The sequence below is a fragment of the Anolis carolinensis genome, unplaced genomic scaffold (assembly GCF_035594765.1).
Source record: "Anolis carolinensis isolate JA03-04 unplaced genomic scaffold, rAnoCar3.1.pri scaffold_13, whole genome shotgun sequence".
Classification (NCBI taxonomy): Eukaryota; Metazoa; Chordata; class Lepidosauria; order Squamata; family Dactyloidae; genus Anolis; species Anolis carolinensis.
The window spans coordinates 7,002,452-7,019,227 of record NW_026943824.1 but is presented as its reverse complement, the minus strand read 5'-3'; the positions used below and the strand labels follow the sequence as shown (position 1 = coordinate 7,019,227).

General features: G+C 45.0%; 1 protein-coding gene across 1 annotated transcript in view; it reads left to right on the top strand.

Moving 5' to 3' along the window:
* Positions 1-4,178: 4,178 nt before the first annotated feature.
* The window catches only part of grin2a (glutamate ionotropic receptor NMDA type subunit 2A), a 194,199-nt gene continuing 181,601 nt past the window's right edge, over positions 4,179-16,776 (top strand). Inside the window, exons 1-2 of the mRNA XM_062964617.1 lie at positions 4,179-5,269; positions 9,385-9,643. The gene's annotated coding sequence lies outside the window, so the exon portion shown is untranslated. The remainder of the gene's footprint in view (positions 5,270-9,384; positions 9,644-16,776) is intronic.

Below are 16,776 nucleotides of genomic sequence, written 5' to 3'. Positions count from 1 at the left end.
TAGTTTTCCAAGATCTTGAGCCTTCCCTGCAAACGGTTCATGCTATGGCTCATGCTATGGTTCATGCTATGGCTCAGGATCCTATGGCATTGAGCCCTGGCAGCTGGATCCAAGCTATGGCTCAATGCCAAGGGATTATGGGAGTTGTAGTTTTCCAAGATCTTGAGCCCTCCCTGCAAACTACATATCCCAGGATCATATGGCATTGAGCCCTGGCAGCTGGATCCAAGCTATGGCTCAATGCCAAGGGATGATGGGAGTTGTAGTTTTCCAAGATCTTGAGCCTTCCCTGCAAACTACATATCTCAGGATCCTATGGCATTAAGCCCTGGCAGCTTGATCCAAGCTATGGCTCAATGCCAAGGGTTGATGGGAGTTATAGTTTTTCAAGTTCTTGAGTCTTCTCTGACAAAGAATGTCGGTCCTTCACCAAACTACACAACCTAGGATCCCATAGTATTGAGCAATGGCAGCTGGGTTCAAGCAATGGCTCATACTATGGGACTTGTAGTTTTGCAAGGTCTTGAGCCTTCTCTGCCAAAGAGTGCAAGGGTTCATGCTATGGCTCAATGCTATGGGATCCTGGGAAGTGTAATTTCTCAAGGTTTTGAGCCTTCTCTTCCAGCTGGAGCCAAGCTATGGCTCAATGCCAAGGAAGAATGGGAGTTGTAATTTCCCAAGGTTTTGAGCCTTCTCTTCCAAAGAGTGCTGAGGCCTCAGCAAACTGCACATCCCAGGATCCCATGGCATGAAAGTGGTGCCAAGCTGCACTCATTCCACAGCATAGAAGCAGCCAGAGAAGGCTAAAGACCTTGCCAAACTACAACTCCCAGGATCCCCTAGCATTGAGCCCTGGAAGTTCACATCCAACAGTGTGGAATATGCACCCTTGGTGGGTTCTTCTCCTTTCAATTGTCCATTGCGATGAAATTATAATGACCAAAAAGGGGGGTTGCAAAAAAATGGAATGTGGATTAGCTTGACCGCAGACCTTTGGGGTTTTTGGGAGGATTTCCCCCAGAAAACGTGGAGCCAGAAAAGGTAACCGCTTGGCTGGAGTGAAGGGGAGAGCCGCCTATTTTAAGCTCCTTTTTTTTCCTGGCAAGAAATAGGGACCTGGATTATTCATGACAAATCTCTCCGCCCGAATGCCCTTTCCGTGGGAGACAGCTGCTCATTCCGAAATGATTGAAGAGGCCCCGGTTTTATTTTTTTAATCCGCGACTTTGTGCACGAATCTATTCATGGGCTGCGAGTTGCTGATGTGTGCAATTTTCCTCTATTTTTTAAATGTCTCCAAAATCAGTGGGGTTTTTTCTCATGGTCCCTTCCTTAGTCTCTAAATAATTACAACCTTACTCTGAGGTGACTGAAATACGCTGAACCCGCTCTGGGTTTTAGTCTGAACTTTAAGGGCCTCAGCCAAAGAGAGTGAGAGACAGAGGGTTCTGACTAAAGCAACGATGGGCAACCTTTTGCGCTTGGTGTGTCAAAATTCACCAAAAAACCTAGCATGACTTGGGTGGTGTGTCACTTTGAGAGAAAAAAACCATAATTTCACAATATGTATAGTTTAAATAACAAAAATATATAATTGTAATATATAACTGTATTTAATAAATCAAAAACTATTTACTACCCTTTTTTTCCATGTACAACAATCTATGGTACCTCTTGCAGTTTCCACGCTGATTTCTCTCTGAACACTGAGCAATAGCTGCACTTCCATATTTTCAATCTACATCAGAGAAAACTTCTCAGTGTGTTATTAGTGCAGAGAAGCAACACCTGCTGAAGTTCCTCCTTTTATGCAGCCCTTAAAGGGAGAGTAGGAGCCCCCAGTGGCACAGTGGGTTAAAGCAATGAGCTGTTCAACTTTGAATCCAGGGAGCAGGGTGAGGCCCAGGTTCTGCCAACCTAGCAGTTTGAAAGCATGCAAATGTGAGTAGATCAATAGGTACCGCTCCAGCGGGAAGGTAACGGCGCTCCATGCAGCCATGCCAGTGGCCACATGACCTTGGAGGTGTTTACAGATAATGCCGGCTCTTCAGCTTAGAAATGGAGATGAGCACCAACCCCCAGAGTCGGACATGGCTAGACAATATCAGGGGAAAACCTTTACCTTTACAAAAGATTCGCATATTCTTTGTGCACGGTCTGCCAAGGCTTTGATTGTGCTTCTTTTTTGACTTGGGTGATGGTTGGAGTTTTTGTGAAGGTATCTATCCGTGTGTGTAGTTTTTCTGTAAACTGTGTGGCCCCATTGTTGATTGGGTTTGCAGATGACCAGAACATCTAGAAATGGCAGTTTTCCTTCCTTTTCTTTTTCCATGGTGAATTGGATGTTTGGGCGGATGCTGTTGAGGTGGCTTTTATTTTATGCCTTTTAATTTCTATTTGTGTGTTTTTCGGTATTTGATATTATTGGATATTTGTTTTATATTTGTAAGCCGCCCCAAGTCCCCTTGGGGAGATGGAGATGGGGTATAAAAATAAAATTATTATTATTATTATTGCATGACACAGCACCAAGATAGATATGCTGGATTTCGTATCACAAAATCACAAATCGAACACTTCCCAAGTGTCTAGGACTGTGTGATGTATTTTCGGATGATGCGTGCAGATCCCAGTAGGGTGGCCTTTTGCAGTTGACAGATCATAATTTTGTCAATGTCTATTGTTTCCAAATGCTGGCTGAGATCTTTTGGCACGGCACCCAGTGTGCCGATCACCAGCGGGACCACCTGTACTGGTTTCTGCCAGAGTCTTTGAAGTTTAATCTTGAGGTCCTGAGAGCGGCTGAGTTTTTCCTGTTGTTTTTTGTCAATGCGACTGTCACCTGGGATGGCGACATCAATGATCCAAACCAATGATCTTTTCCACAACTGTGATGTCTGGTGTGTTGTGTTCCAGAACTTTGTCAGTCTGGATTCGGAAGTCCCACAGTATCTTTATGCGTGTTCATTTTCCAATACTTTTGCAGGTTTGTGATCCCACCAGTTCTTTACTGCTGGAAGGTGGTACTTGAGGCATAAGTTCCAATGAATCATTTGGGCCACATGGTTGTGCCTCTGTTTGTAGTCTGTCTGTGCGATTTTCTTACAGCAGCTGAGGATATGATCAATGTTTCGTCGGTTTCCTTGCACAGTCTGCATTTTGGGTCATCAACAACAACAACAATTTATTGACTAGCCAGTTGGCCTTATCAAGCACAGACAATACAAACATGAAATACAACATACATCTGGTACACTTAAAATAAAATAAAAATATATAGGTATTGGTACCTGTATATTTTTATTTTATTGGTACCAAGCTACATTGGTAACTTGGTACCAATGTAGCTTAGCCATAGATGTATGCATCAACTATCCTCATCTCTCCTACACTGCACCCCAATCTGATCTATGTACTCCGATCTCCTTTTAGCAGTTTTAAGCAAACACAGGCCCACTTTTGTTGTCACAATGGGGTTATAACCGGCCAATAAAAATGTAGTTTTGACTGCTATGTGCCAGCTTGTTTTATTACAAATAAAGGGCTATAAGTATTGCTTCCTTTCTTTTTTGTATAAGTTACAATTACATTTTGGGTCATCAGCTGATTTAGATCTTGGCCTGAATTGCCTTTGTTCTGATGTCTTGCTCCTGGGCTGCAAGGATCAGGCCTTCTGTCTCCTTCTTCAGGGTCCCATTCGTGAGCCAGAGCCAGGTCTTCTTATTCCTTCAATTTTGTCAAGAAACTTTCCATGCAATGTTGTTGTTGTTGTTGTTGTTGTTATTATTCAAACTACAGGAAAGAGAGGAGATTCCACCCGAACATGAGGAAGAACTTCCTCACTGTGAGAGAGAGCTGTTCAGCAGTGGAACTCTCTGCTCTGGAGTGTGGTGAAGGCTTTGAAACAGAGGCTGGATGGCCATCTATCGGGTGTGCTTTAAAGGCGGTTTTCCAGAATGGGGTTGGACTGGATGGCTCCAACTCTAGGATTCTATGATTTTCTCTCTTGTGTCTCTTTTAAAAGCAGGGAAGGAAAGGCCTGCATGTGGGCGCGCAAAGGGGGGGGGAGAAGAAGAGCTGTCGTGAACGCGCGTGCGTGGGAGGGAGGAGGGAGAGGGGCACCCGCGTGCGCGCGCCTGCCTCCTCCAGCTCTTCCCCCCCCCCTCTCTCTCTCCCTCTTCTTCTGTGCGCCTCTTTGGCACGACGCTCGCTGCGGAGGAAGGGAAGAGAGGAGAGGAGGGGGAGAAGAAAAAAAAAAGAAAAAGAAAAGAAAGGCAGGCAGGCTCCTGTGCGCGTGCGCGTGGGTCTCTCCACGCGGGGACTGCGAGGGACTTTCCTGCTTCCTGTGGGAGCTCCGCGCCGCCGAGGATGGAAGGCGAGAAGGGAGCGCGAGAAGCCCGCGACGCCTCCTGAAGCCCAAACCTTTGCGCGTTTTTGGAGAGGTGAAGGGGGGACCTCCTTCCGGACCCTCCCGCGTGGAAACGGCGGGAAAGAAACCCCAATTGTGGGCGTTTTGCGAGACAAGAGACCCCCTCCAAGCCTCCCTTTGACTCCCATCCCCGGGACTTGCTTTTTTCCCCGCGTGGAACGACGACCCATTTCCAAGCGTTGCCTTGGATTGCGCTTTGCGCTTTTTTTGGAGAGGTGAAGGGGGGACCTTCTTCCGGACCCTTTCGCGTGGAAACGGCGGGAAAGAAACCCCAATTGGGGTCGTTTTGAGGGACAAGAGACCCCCTCCAAGCCTCCCCTTGACTCCCAGCCTCGGGGCTTGCTTTTTTCCCTGCGTGGAACGACGACCCATTTCCAAGCGTTGCCTTGGATTGCGTCTCCAAGCGCCAGGCTTGCATTGCATTGCTTCTCGAGCGGGACCTTGTTGGAGTTGGCCCCGAGATACGAAAGAGGGAGGCTGAGAAAACTTGAAAGAGGAGGAGAAGAACGAGAAAAAAAAGGAAAAAAAGGAGAGTTTTTTGTTGTTTTTGTGGAGCCAGAAGGCATCTCTCTCAGTCTCGCTTGGACCAAAGCGCGCTTCGCTTCCACTCTGTCGCCGCCTTCTCTCCTGCGAAACATTTCCAGACGAAGGGTGAAAGCAAAGAAAGGAAAGACCTCTCCATCCTGAGTCTTATTAAATGGCCTAAAGAAGGAGAAAAGCCCCGAAGGAAAGGAAGGAAAAGCCCCGAAGGAAAAGCAATTTTTGTTGCCGGGTCTCCAGGAATCCTTTTGCAATGCCTTGGAAGACTCTCCGCTTGGAATTATGTGGAGGGCGACTGCAGTGAGTCATGTTTCTGAATAATCTCTTGTTTTTCTCCCTATCTATCTATATATATATTTAGGATGTCTATTTTGCTCGCAAACCAACCCAAGGGAGATAAAGGGTGCCTTGCTGCAGGGCTGCTCTTTGGGCATCTGGGGAGGGGGTGGCAGTTGCAATTCCTTGCCTGGCAGGAGCTCTCTTTATGTAATGACATGCCATCTCTATGCTGAGTTGCTGTGAGTTCTCCGGGCTGTCTGACCACGTTCCAGAAGCATTCTCTCCTGACGTTTCTCCCACAACCTCAGAGCTTGTGAGGTCCATACCTCACAACCACTGAGGATGCCTGCCATAGATGTGGGCGAAACGTCAGGAGAGAATACTTCTGGAACATGGCCACACAGCCCGAAAGACATACAACAACCCTGTGATCCCAGCCATTAAAGCATTCTCTCCTGACGTTTCTCCCACAACCTCAGAGCTTGTGAGGTCCATACCTCACAACCTCTGAGGATGCCTGCCATAGATGTGGGCGAAACGTCAGGAGAGAATACTTCTGGAACATGGCCACACAGCCCGAAAGACATACAACAACCCTGTGATCCCAGCCATTAAAGCATTCTCTCCTGACGTTTCTCCCACAACCTCGGAGCTTGTGAGGTCCATACCTCACAACCTCTGAGGATGCCTGCCATAGATGTGGGCGAAACGTCAGGAGAGAATACTTCTGGAACATGGCCACACAGCCCGAAAGACATACAACAACCCTGTGATCCCAGCCATTAAAGCATTCTCTCCTGACGTTTCTCCCACAACCTCAGAGCTTGTGAGGTCCATACCTCACAACCTCTGAGGATGCCTGCCATAGATGTGGGCGAAACGTCAGGAGAGAATACTTCTGGAACATGGCCACACAGCCCGAAAGACATACAACAACCCTGTGATCCCGGCCATGAAAGCATTCTCTCCTGACGTTTCTCCCACAACCCCAGAGCTTGTGAGGTCCATACCTCACAACCTCTGAGGATGCCTGCCATAGATGTGGGCGAAACGTCAGGAGAGAATACTTCTGGAACATGGCCACACAGCCCGAAAGACATACAACAACCCTGTGATCCTGGCCATGAAAGCCTTCGACAACACCTTGTGAGATCTGTTGGAGACTAAGCAAGTGGGGCTTAAATATCTGTAGAATATATATTTATATATATACACACACACATAGAAGCAAGCATACAAAATATCTGAAGGATTTGAGGTTGAGTCTACTAATAGAAACAATACCTCGATACCACAATAGTTGTTGTTATTGTTATTAGGATAGCATATTAGTAAAGGTAAAGGTTTCCCCTGACTTTAAGTCCAGTCGTGACCGACTCTGGGGGTTGGTGCTCATCTCCATTTCTAAGCCGAAGAGCCGGCGTTGTCCGTAGACACCTCCAAGGTCATGTGGCCACTGGCATGACTGCATGGAGCGCCGTTACCTTCCTGCCGGAGCGGTACCTATTGATCTACTCACATTGGCATGTTTTCGAACTGCTAGGTTGGCAGGAGCTGTGGCTAACAGCGGGCGCTCATTCCGCTCCCGGGATTTGAACCTGGCACCTTTTGGTCCGCTAGCTCAGCAGCTCAGCTCTTTAACACACTGCACCACCACCAGGGGCCCCATATACAGTAGAGTCTCACTTATCCAACATAAACGGGCCGGCAGAATGTTGGATAAGCAAATATGTTGGATAATAAGGAGAGATTAAGAAAAAGCCTATTAAACATCAAAATAGGTTATGATTTTACAAATTAAGCACCAAAACATCATGTTATATGACAAATTTGACAGAAAAAGTAGTTCAATACGCAGTAACGCTATGTAGTAATTACTGTATTTATGAATTTAGCACCAAAATATTATGATGTATTGAAAACATTGACTCCAAAAATGCGTTGGATAATCCAGAGCGTTGGATAAGTGAGTGTTGGATAAGTGAGACTCTACTGTATATACATATATATATATATATATATATATATATATATATATATTTACAACATTTATATCCCGTCCTTCTCACCTGAGGGGACTCAGGGCGGCTTACAAAAATTGGCAAAATTTAATGCTCAAAATGCAATCATAAAAACAAAACAATATAAACAGATCCATTAATAACATTGTTAAATCACATTATAAAAACATATATATAATTAATTCCATTCGTCCAAGATCCTCATCCTTAAATCAGGCTATGTCAACTTTGTCATTTGCTCATCAAAAGCTTGGGCACGTAACCACATATATATATCTATCTCTCCATGCCTCACAACCTCTGAGGATGCTTGCCATAGATGTGGGCGAAACGTCAGGAGAGAATACTTCTGGAACATGGCCATACGGCCCGGAATACATACAACAAGCCTGTGATCCCGGCCATGAAAGCCTTCGACAACATATCTGTGGAATAATGTCCAGCGTCTGTTGGAGGCAAGTGTGAATGTTGCACTTGGCCACCTTGATTCGCATTGCATAGTCTTTCAACTTCAAGGTCTGGCTGCTTCCTGCGTAGGGGAATCCTTTGTTGGGAGGTGTTAGCTGGCCAGCAGAAAGGAGGAAACCATGAAAATGAGCAAAATCTGGCTACCAGTATTTAAAAAACCTCTAAAATCAGTAAACAAAGAACAACATTCAGAAAACAGAATAATTCCAGACATGAAACAATCAGGGCCAGCTTTTTTTTCCGTGTCAGGAGCAACTTGAGTCGCTTCTGAAGTGAGAGAATTGGCCATCTGCAAGGATGTTGCCCAGGGGACATTGCCCGGATGTTTGGATGTTTTTACCATCCTTGTGGGAGGCTTCTTTCATGTCCCCGCATGGAGCTGGAGCTGACAGAGGGAGCTCATCCGCACTCTCACCGGGTGGGATTCGAACCCGACAGCTTTCAGGTCAGCAACCCAACCTTCAAGTCACTTACGCCAAGTCCACTACGCCATCAGGGCCAGCTAACACCTCCCAACAAAGGATACCCCCAGGCAGTAAGCAGCCAGACCTTGAAACTGAAAGGCTATTCAAATCACAAATCACATTTTATTGATTAGCCCATTGGCCGTATCAATGAAAGGCTATTCAGTGCTAATCAAGGTGGCCAATGGCAACATTCACACTTGATTCCTACAGAACAAGAGTTTTTTCTCCCAACCTGGACATTTCACATATATATAAACCCACTTGCCTAGTTTTGAACAGATCTCACAACCTCTGTAGATGCAGGCAAAATGTCAGGAGAGAATGCTTCTCTTATATGGCCATACAGCTCAGAAAACTCACAGCAACCCAGTGATTCTGGCCATGAAAGCCTTCGACAACCTAATCTCTATTTTCTCTTTCTTGGGAAGCTGCTGAGCCCAGAAGTCTCGGGCCAATATTGGGACTTTGGGGTGGAAGGATGCCTCCCAGACATTGGTCCCAAAACGGACGTGTTGGTGGGAGATTGGGGACCGCTTTCTGCTCTCCTTTACTCCAAAGTCAACGCTGTTTGGCTAGAATTGGTGCTTGAAAATAAATGCAAGTCTTGGCAATCTTGTCCACCAATCTCCCTCCCATCGTTGGAGTGCAACTCAAAAGCCTTGATGTCTTTTTGGGGTGGGTAAATGGGGGTCTCGATCCTTTTGCAGTCTTTCAAGTGGTGCCTTGGTTCCTTTGACTTGGTGCATTGAGTGCCTCTTTGCTTCTTCCCCATCCTAACGGGATGGGAGAAAGTCCCTCTCCAGAAAAAGGACAGAAAGCTCTGCTCCCCTTCTCAACCCAAAAACCTCCTTTCTGGGTTGTGCCTGAGATTGCCTTTAGATCCCCTTTTTAAATGGGGCCACCCTCACCTTTCCATCCAGTGCGCTTTGCTTTGGCAACTTTTTCCCAGTGGGTTTTTTTTTTGGTGTGTCTCCTTTTTTTACGCACCAAAGTTGCCCTTCCCCGCCCCCGTGGGGTCCCTCGCCCTCTGTGTGTGTGTTTCTCGGTGTCTGGCTTTTCGCGCTAATGCGGTGGTCCCTCTCTCTCTCTCTCTCCCTCCTCCTCCTCCCTCTCTGCTGCATCCTTTCCTTCCTTCCTTCCATCCATCCATCCATTCATCCCTCCTCCTTTCCCTCCTCAGACCACCACCTTCGCAGGGATAGCCCGCTGCGCCTACTCGCCTTGGCCTTCCTCTTCTTCCTCCTCCTCCTCCTCCTCTCGAGGAGGCCATGCCGCGGCTGCAGTGCCCACCCAGGAGCCCCCCCGGCCCCCTCGGCCTGGCCTGGCCCCCCCAAGATGGCAGCCCCCCATGAGCCCCGCTCCTGAGCCCGCCTGCGACATGCCCAACTTTGCCAACGCCGCCCAAGGAGAGGAGGAGGCTACCCACACTCACCGTCCTGGTAAGACCAACGGGAGAGAGATATAAATATATATTTGGTGGGGGGGAGACACATGGAAAGATTGCTTCACTTGTATTTTACATATAGATGTCTGTTTGTGTCGAATGGCTGGGCGAGGGGTGCCAACTGGGCTCCGGCCACTGAGGGGCGCTCTCAGACTGCCTTGCCTTTTGGGGACCCTGCCAGGAAGGAGGCAAGGCATCGGGAATCGCGGCTTCTTCTCCAAAGCCATCCAGAATGGGTTGTTGTATGTTTCCATGTTCCAGAAGTATTCTCTCCTGACGTTTCGCCCACATCTATGGCAGGCATCCTCAGAGGTTGTGAGGTATCCTCTGAGGATGCCTGCCATAGATGTGGGCGAAACGTCAGGAGAGAATACTTCTGGAAAATGGCCATACAACAACCCTGTGATCCCGGCCATGAAAGCCTTCGACAACGCTATTCAGAATGGGTCCCATGTCGTATTGAGATGTCTCCAAGATCTCGTTCAATGCACAACTATGTATTCCAAAATCTGCCCCCAAGCTGAATTGGAATATCTCATTCGATGCAGAACTAGGTATCCAAAATCTGTCCCTAACCTGAATTGGGATGTCTCCAAGTTCTTTTTTGATGCACAACCATGTATCCAAAATCTGTCCCAACCTGAATTGGAATATCTCTTTTGATGCACAACTAAGTATCCAAAATCTGTCCCAAACCTGAATTGGGATATCTCACTCGATGCACAACTAGGTATCCAAAATTTATCCCCAACCTGAATTGGAATATCTCATTCGATGCACAACTAGGTATCCAAAATTTATCCCCAAGCTGAATTGGAATATCTCATTCGATGTACAACTAGGTATCCAAAATCTGTCCCCAAGCTGAATTGGAATATCTCACACAATGCACAATTAGGGATCCAAAATCTGCCCCCAAGTTGAACTGGAATATCTCATTCGATGCACATCCAGGTATCCAAAATCTGTCTCCAACCTGAATTGGGATATCTCACTCGATGCATAACTAGATATCCAAAATCTACCCCAAGCTGAATTGGAATATCTCATTCGATGCACAACCAGGTATCCAAAATCTGCCCCCAAGTTGAACTGGAATATCTCATTCAATGCACAACGATGTATCCAAAATCTGTCCCCAAGCTGAATTGGGATTTCTCCAAGTTCTTATTCGATGACCAACCATGTATTCCAAAATCTGCCCCCAAGCTAAATTGGAATATATTGTGAAATTATAGTTTTTTTCTCGAAGTGACACACCACCCAAGTCATGCTACGTTTTTTGGTGAATTTTGACACACCAAGTGCAAAAGGTTGCCCATCATTGCCCTAGACTCCATAGCCATCATCCACGGCAATCGGAGTGATGCCAAACCACGTTTGTCCAACAGTGTAGATACGCCTTGTGCCTTGCTTGTGCCAAATGCTTGGGATCAGAAGTGTTTTGAGTGTCAAATTTCCAAATACAGTAGAGTCTCACTTATCCAAGCTAAACAGGCCGGCAGAAGCTTGGATAAGCGAATATCTTGGATAATAAGGAGGGATTAAGGAAAAGCCTATTAAACATCAAATTAGGTTATGATTTTACAAATTAAGCACCAAAATATCATGTTATACAACAAATTTGACAGGAAAAGGAATTCAATACACAGTAATGCTATGTAGTAATTACTGTATTTATGAATTTAGCACCAAAATATCACGATGTATTGAAAACATTGACTACAAAAATGCATTGGATAATCCAGAACATTGGATAAGCGAGACTCTACTGTATCTCATTCAATGCACAACTAGGTATCCAAGATCTACCCCCAAGCTGAATTGGGAAATCTCATTCGATGCACAACCAGGTATCCAAAATCTGTCCCCAAGCTTTTTTTCCGCTCCATGTCAGGAGGGACTTGAGAAACTGCAAGTCGCTTCTGGTGTGAGAGAATTGGCCATCTGCAAGGATGTTGCCCAGGGGACACCCGGATGTTTGATGTTTTACCAGCCTTGTGGGAGGCTTCTCGCATGTCGTCGCATGGGGAGCTGGAGCTGACAGAGGGAGTTCAGCCACTCTCCCCGGACTCGAACCTCCAACCTGTCAGTCAGCAGCCTTGCCGGCACAAGGGTTTAACCCATTTCTCCTTACCCGCAAGCTGAATTGGGATGTCTCTAAGATCTTGTTCAATGCACAACCAGATACCGTATTCCAAAATCTGTCCCCAATCCGGTCATAATGGGGTCTCCTCTCTAAAATACCTCCATATATCAATGTATAGGGAGACTTCTAGTCCCCCCCAGGTCCCATGCTGTATTGGGATGTCTCCACGATATGTAACTCATTAGATGCAGAGCCAGGTAATCCATTTCCCCCTATTTATTTTACATTTCCCATTTGGACTTGGGACCACTCTCCAAGATGTCTCATCATCCAAAAAACGATTTCCAAAGCATTTCACCCAGTTCGGATTTGAGTCTCAAGGAATACTATTGAGATGCCTGTGAGAGATCCCAGGCAATTTGGAATTTCTGACCTCTGAAGGACTTTTGATCCCTGATTTTTACATTCCTCCAAGCCATTCCTCTCCAAGGCATCTCATTCAGTGCATATGCAGGTACAGTAGAATCTCACTTATCCAAGCCTCGCTTAGCTTTTGGATTATCCAAGCCATTTTTATAGTCAATGTTTTCAATATATCATGATATTTTGGTGCTAAAACTGTAAATATAGTAATTACAACATAAGATTACTGTGTATTGAACTACTTTTTCTGTCAAATTTGTTGTATAACATGATGTTTTGGTGCTTAATTTTAAAATCATAACCTAATTTGATGTTTAAGAGGCTTTTCCTTAATCTCTCCTTATTATCCAAGATATTCGCTTATCCAAGCTTCTACCGGTCTGTTTAGCTTGGAAAAGTGAGACTCTACTGTATTTGGAAATTTGACACTCAAAACACTTCTGGTCCCAAGCATTTGGCACAAGCAAGGCACAAGGTGCATCTACACTGTTGGACGAACGTGGTTTGGCATCACTTTGATTGCCGTGGATGGTGGCTATAGAGTCTAGGGCAATGATGGGCAACCTTTTGCATTTGGTGTGTCAAATTCACCAAAAAACCTAGCATGACTTGGGTGGTGTGTCACTTTGAGAAAAAACCCATAATTTCACAATATATATAGTTTAAATAACAAAATGTATAATATATAACTGTATTTAGTAAATCAAAAACTATTTACTACCATTATTTCCATGTACAACAATGTATGGTACTTCTTGCAGTTTCCACGCTGATTTCTCTCTATTGTAGTTTCAATGTAGGCATGAATAATGAATAATATAATAATAATATAATAGTAATAATATAATAATATACTACAATAATAATAGAATAATAATAATAGAATGATATATATATATATATATATATATATATATATATATATATATATATATATATATATATAAGCTTTGCCCGGCCACGCGTTGCTGTGGCGAAGTCTGGTGGTATGGGAAATAAAGTATTGAGGAATTGGTGGTAGTTAAGGTCAAGGGTAAAGGTTGTCTCCTGACATTAAGTCCATTATAAATGGGTTATATAGCTGTGTGGAAGGGCCTTGAGTCTACACTGCCATATAATCCAGTTAAAATCAGATAATCTGTATTTTATAGGTAGTGTGGAAGAGGCTTAAGTGAGGCCTAACTCTGCCTGTCCCCTGGGCTGAGTGGGTTGCTAGGAGACCAAGTGGGCGGAGCTTAGCCTTCTAACTGGCAGCAATTGGATAAAAACAATTCTTCCTCTCCCTCTAATTAGGAGTTTCTTTTTCTTTTCTTTTTGTTGTATGAACGTAGAGGCATGGATGAGGGGTTGTGCTGCCAAGTTTAGTGTTTCTGGGATGTGTAGTTTTGTTGTTTTGTCCTAGGCTGAAATTTCATTACCTATATATATATATATATATATATACTAGCTGTGCCCGGCCACACGTTGCTGTGGCAAAGTGGTGGTGGTATTGGTTAAAAATTGTTGTGTAATTTTTATTTGACGTTATTTGCAATTTTTTAATAATTTTATTGTAAGTTATATTTTTATTTATTATATTTTATTATTTTCTTGTATTATTTTTAGTTATTTTCTGTTATTATAGTATTTTATTGTATTAATTTTTAGTGTTTTTTATTATTTTTTATTGGGTTGCTAGGAGACCAAGTTGGAGGAGCTTAGCCTTCTAATGGCAGCAATTGGATAAAAGCAATTATTCCTCTCTCTCTAATTAGGATTTTATTTTTCTTTTCTTTTTGTTGTATCAACCTAGAGGCGTGGATGATGGGTTGTGTTGTCAAATTTTGAGGTTGGAGGGCCTGTAGTTTTGTTGTTTTGTGGGTCGCCGTGATGCCATCACTCTTTCATATATATAGATACTAGCTGTGCCTGGCCACGCGTTGCTGTGGCTAGGACTTAATTTTTCTTTTCTTTTTGTTGTATGAACGTAGAGGCGTGGATGAGAGGTTGTGCTGTCAATTTTCGAGGTTGTGGGGTGTTTAGTTTAGTTGTTTTGTCCGGTGCCGGGATTCCATTACCCTTTTATATATATATACAGTAGAGTCTCACTTATCCAACACTCGCTTATCCAACATTCTGGATAATCCAAGGCATTTTTGTAGTCAAAGTTTTCAATACATTGTGACATTTTGGTGCTAAATTCGTAAATACAGTAATTACTACATAGCATTACTGCATATTGAACTACTTTTTCTGTCAAATTTGTTGTATAACATGATGTTTTGGTGCTTAATTTGTAAAATCATAACCTAATTTGATGTTTAATAGGCTTTTCCTTAATCCCTCTTTATTATCCAACATATTTGCTTATCCAACATTCTGATGGCCCGTTTATGTTGGATAAGTGAGACTCTACTGTACTAGCTTTGCCCGGCCACGCGTTGCTGTGGGAATCCTTTGTTGGCCAGGTGGAATAGCAGTGAATAGCCTTGCAGTCTCAAAGCCTGGCTGTTTTTCGGAGTAGCTGGAGCTTTTTGTTGTATGAACGTGGAGGCATGGATGAGGGGTTGTGCTGCCAAGTTTAGTGTTTCTGGGATGTGTAGTTTTGTTGTTTTGTCCTAGGCCGAAATTTCATTACCCTTTTATATATATATATATACTAGCTGTGCCCGGCCACGCGTTGCTGTGGCTAGGACTTAATTTTTCTTTTCTTTTTGTTGTATGAACGTAGAGGCGTGGATGAGAGGTTGTGCTGTCAATTTTCGAGGTTGTGGGGCGTTTAGTTTAGTTGTTTTGTCCGGTGCCGTGATTCCATAATAATAATAATAATAATAATAATAATAATAATAATAATAATATATAAATGTAATGTGCATAATTCTCATGGAGTAAACAACAAAACCACTGGACCAAATCACACCAAATTTGGCTATAAAAGACATAGTCATCCAATCATGCATGCAGCAGCGTGTCAGCAAAAATGGCTAGGCGTGTCAATGCTGACACGCATGTCATAGGTTGGCCATCACTGGTCTAGGGAGTTGTAGTTTGACGGCACCTTCAGCCTTTGCCAGTGAGTGAGGGTGAACTGCAACTCCCGGAATCCCAGAGCCTTGATCCGGGGCAGTTCAAGTGGCGTCACGCTGCATTCATTCTGCAGTGTAGACGTCGCCTCGGCTGTGTTGGGACATTGGCGCGAATGCACCTTTTGCACCATTCACACACTGGGATCTCTCTGCGCCAGATCCCACTCGGTGCCCATTGTTTTGTTCTAATATTGTAGGGTTTTTGTGTCGTCGGTTTTTAAGCGGCATGGTTTTTAGTGCGGTGCACTGCCTTGGTCTGAGCGGAAAGCGGGATATCATCATCATGACATTATCATCATAGTAATGCAATAACTCCACGTTTCTCCCGGAGCTCTGCAGTGGCAAAAGGGTTGGACGGAGACCCCCGCCGCCTGTCCCTTTTGACGAGGAGGGGTGTCTCTTGGCCGCTCTCTGACTGCGGTAGTAATGGGAGGGGGATTCGGAGTCTGCCCTGCAACAGCCGAGGCTGAGTTTGGAATCCAAATGAACTCTGGGAAAAGGCTGGGGAGAGAGGAAGGAGGTGAGGTCTCTCCAGAGAAGCCCCTCGCTGCACATCAACGGGACTCCTTTCAGCCCAACCTGGCCACAAAGTGGGACCTTCTCGGGGTGCTCCAGACAAGACGTTTCGGGGTTTTTAATTCCATGCTGCTGATGTCCCTCTTGCCAAGGGCTCTGAGTTCGAAGACCCAGGAGGCAGGCGGAGCCAATGGAGGCGCACGCCAATGCCAGGCCATAAAAGTCTGGGAGGGAACGAGGGAGAGAAAGGAACAGCTTGGGCAAAGGCGCGTTGGCGTCTGCTCCCAAAATGTAGCTCCTTCAGTGTGTGAACGGATGGCTCTCCAGCCCCACTTGGCACCCGGCCCTTTTTTGGAGAGAGAAAGAGAGAGAGAGAGAGGAAATGAGAGAGGCATGCATTACATCAGCCATCCCGATCTGATGCCTCTTTTTAGGGCCTAAACTTGCCCCCAATTCAACAATACTTCTTGGTCACGGCAGGCTCGAGGCTTTCCAAAAAGGCCTCTCTCTGCAGTCTTTGCTTAGACCGTTGAATCCTAGAGTTGGAAGAGACCCCAAGGCTATCCCTTCTTCTGCCAAGGAGGAGGACATCATTCAAGCCCTCCTGACAGATCATAGAATCATAGAATCGTAGAGTTGGAAGAGACCTCATGGGCCATCCAGTCCAACCCCCTGCCAAGAAGCAGGAAATCACATTCAAAGCACCCCCGACAGATGGCCATCCAGCCTCTACTTAAAAACCTCCAGAGAAGAACACTTGATCACCACCATCACCATTATTATTATTATTACTATTATTATTATTATTATTATTGCTATAGAATCCTTGAACTGGAAGGGACCCCAAGGGCTACAATACACTGCCATATAATCCAGTTAAAATCTGATAATCTGTGGAAGAGGCCTAAGTGAGGCCTAACTCTGCCTGTCCCCTGGGCTAAGTGGGTTGCTAGGAGACCAAGTGGGTGGAGCTTAGCCTTCTAACTGGCAGCAATCGGATAAAAACAATTATTCCTCTCCCTCTAATTAGGACTT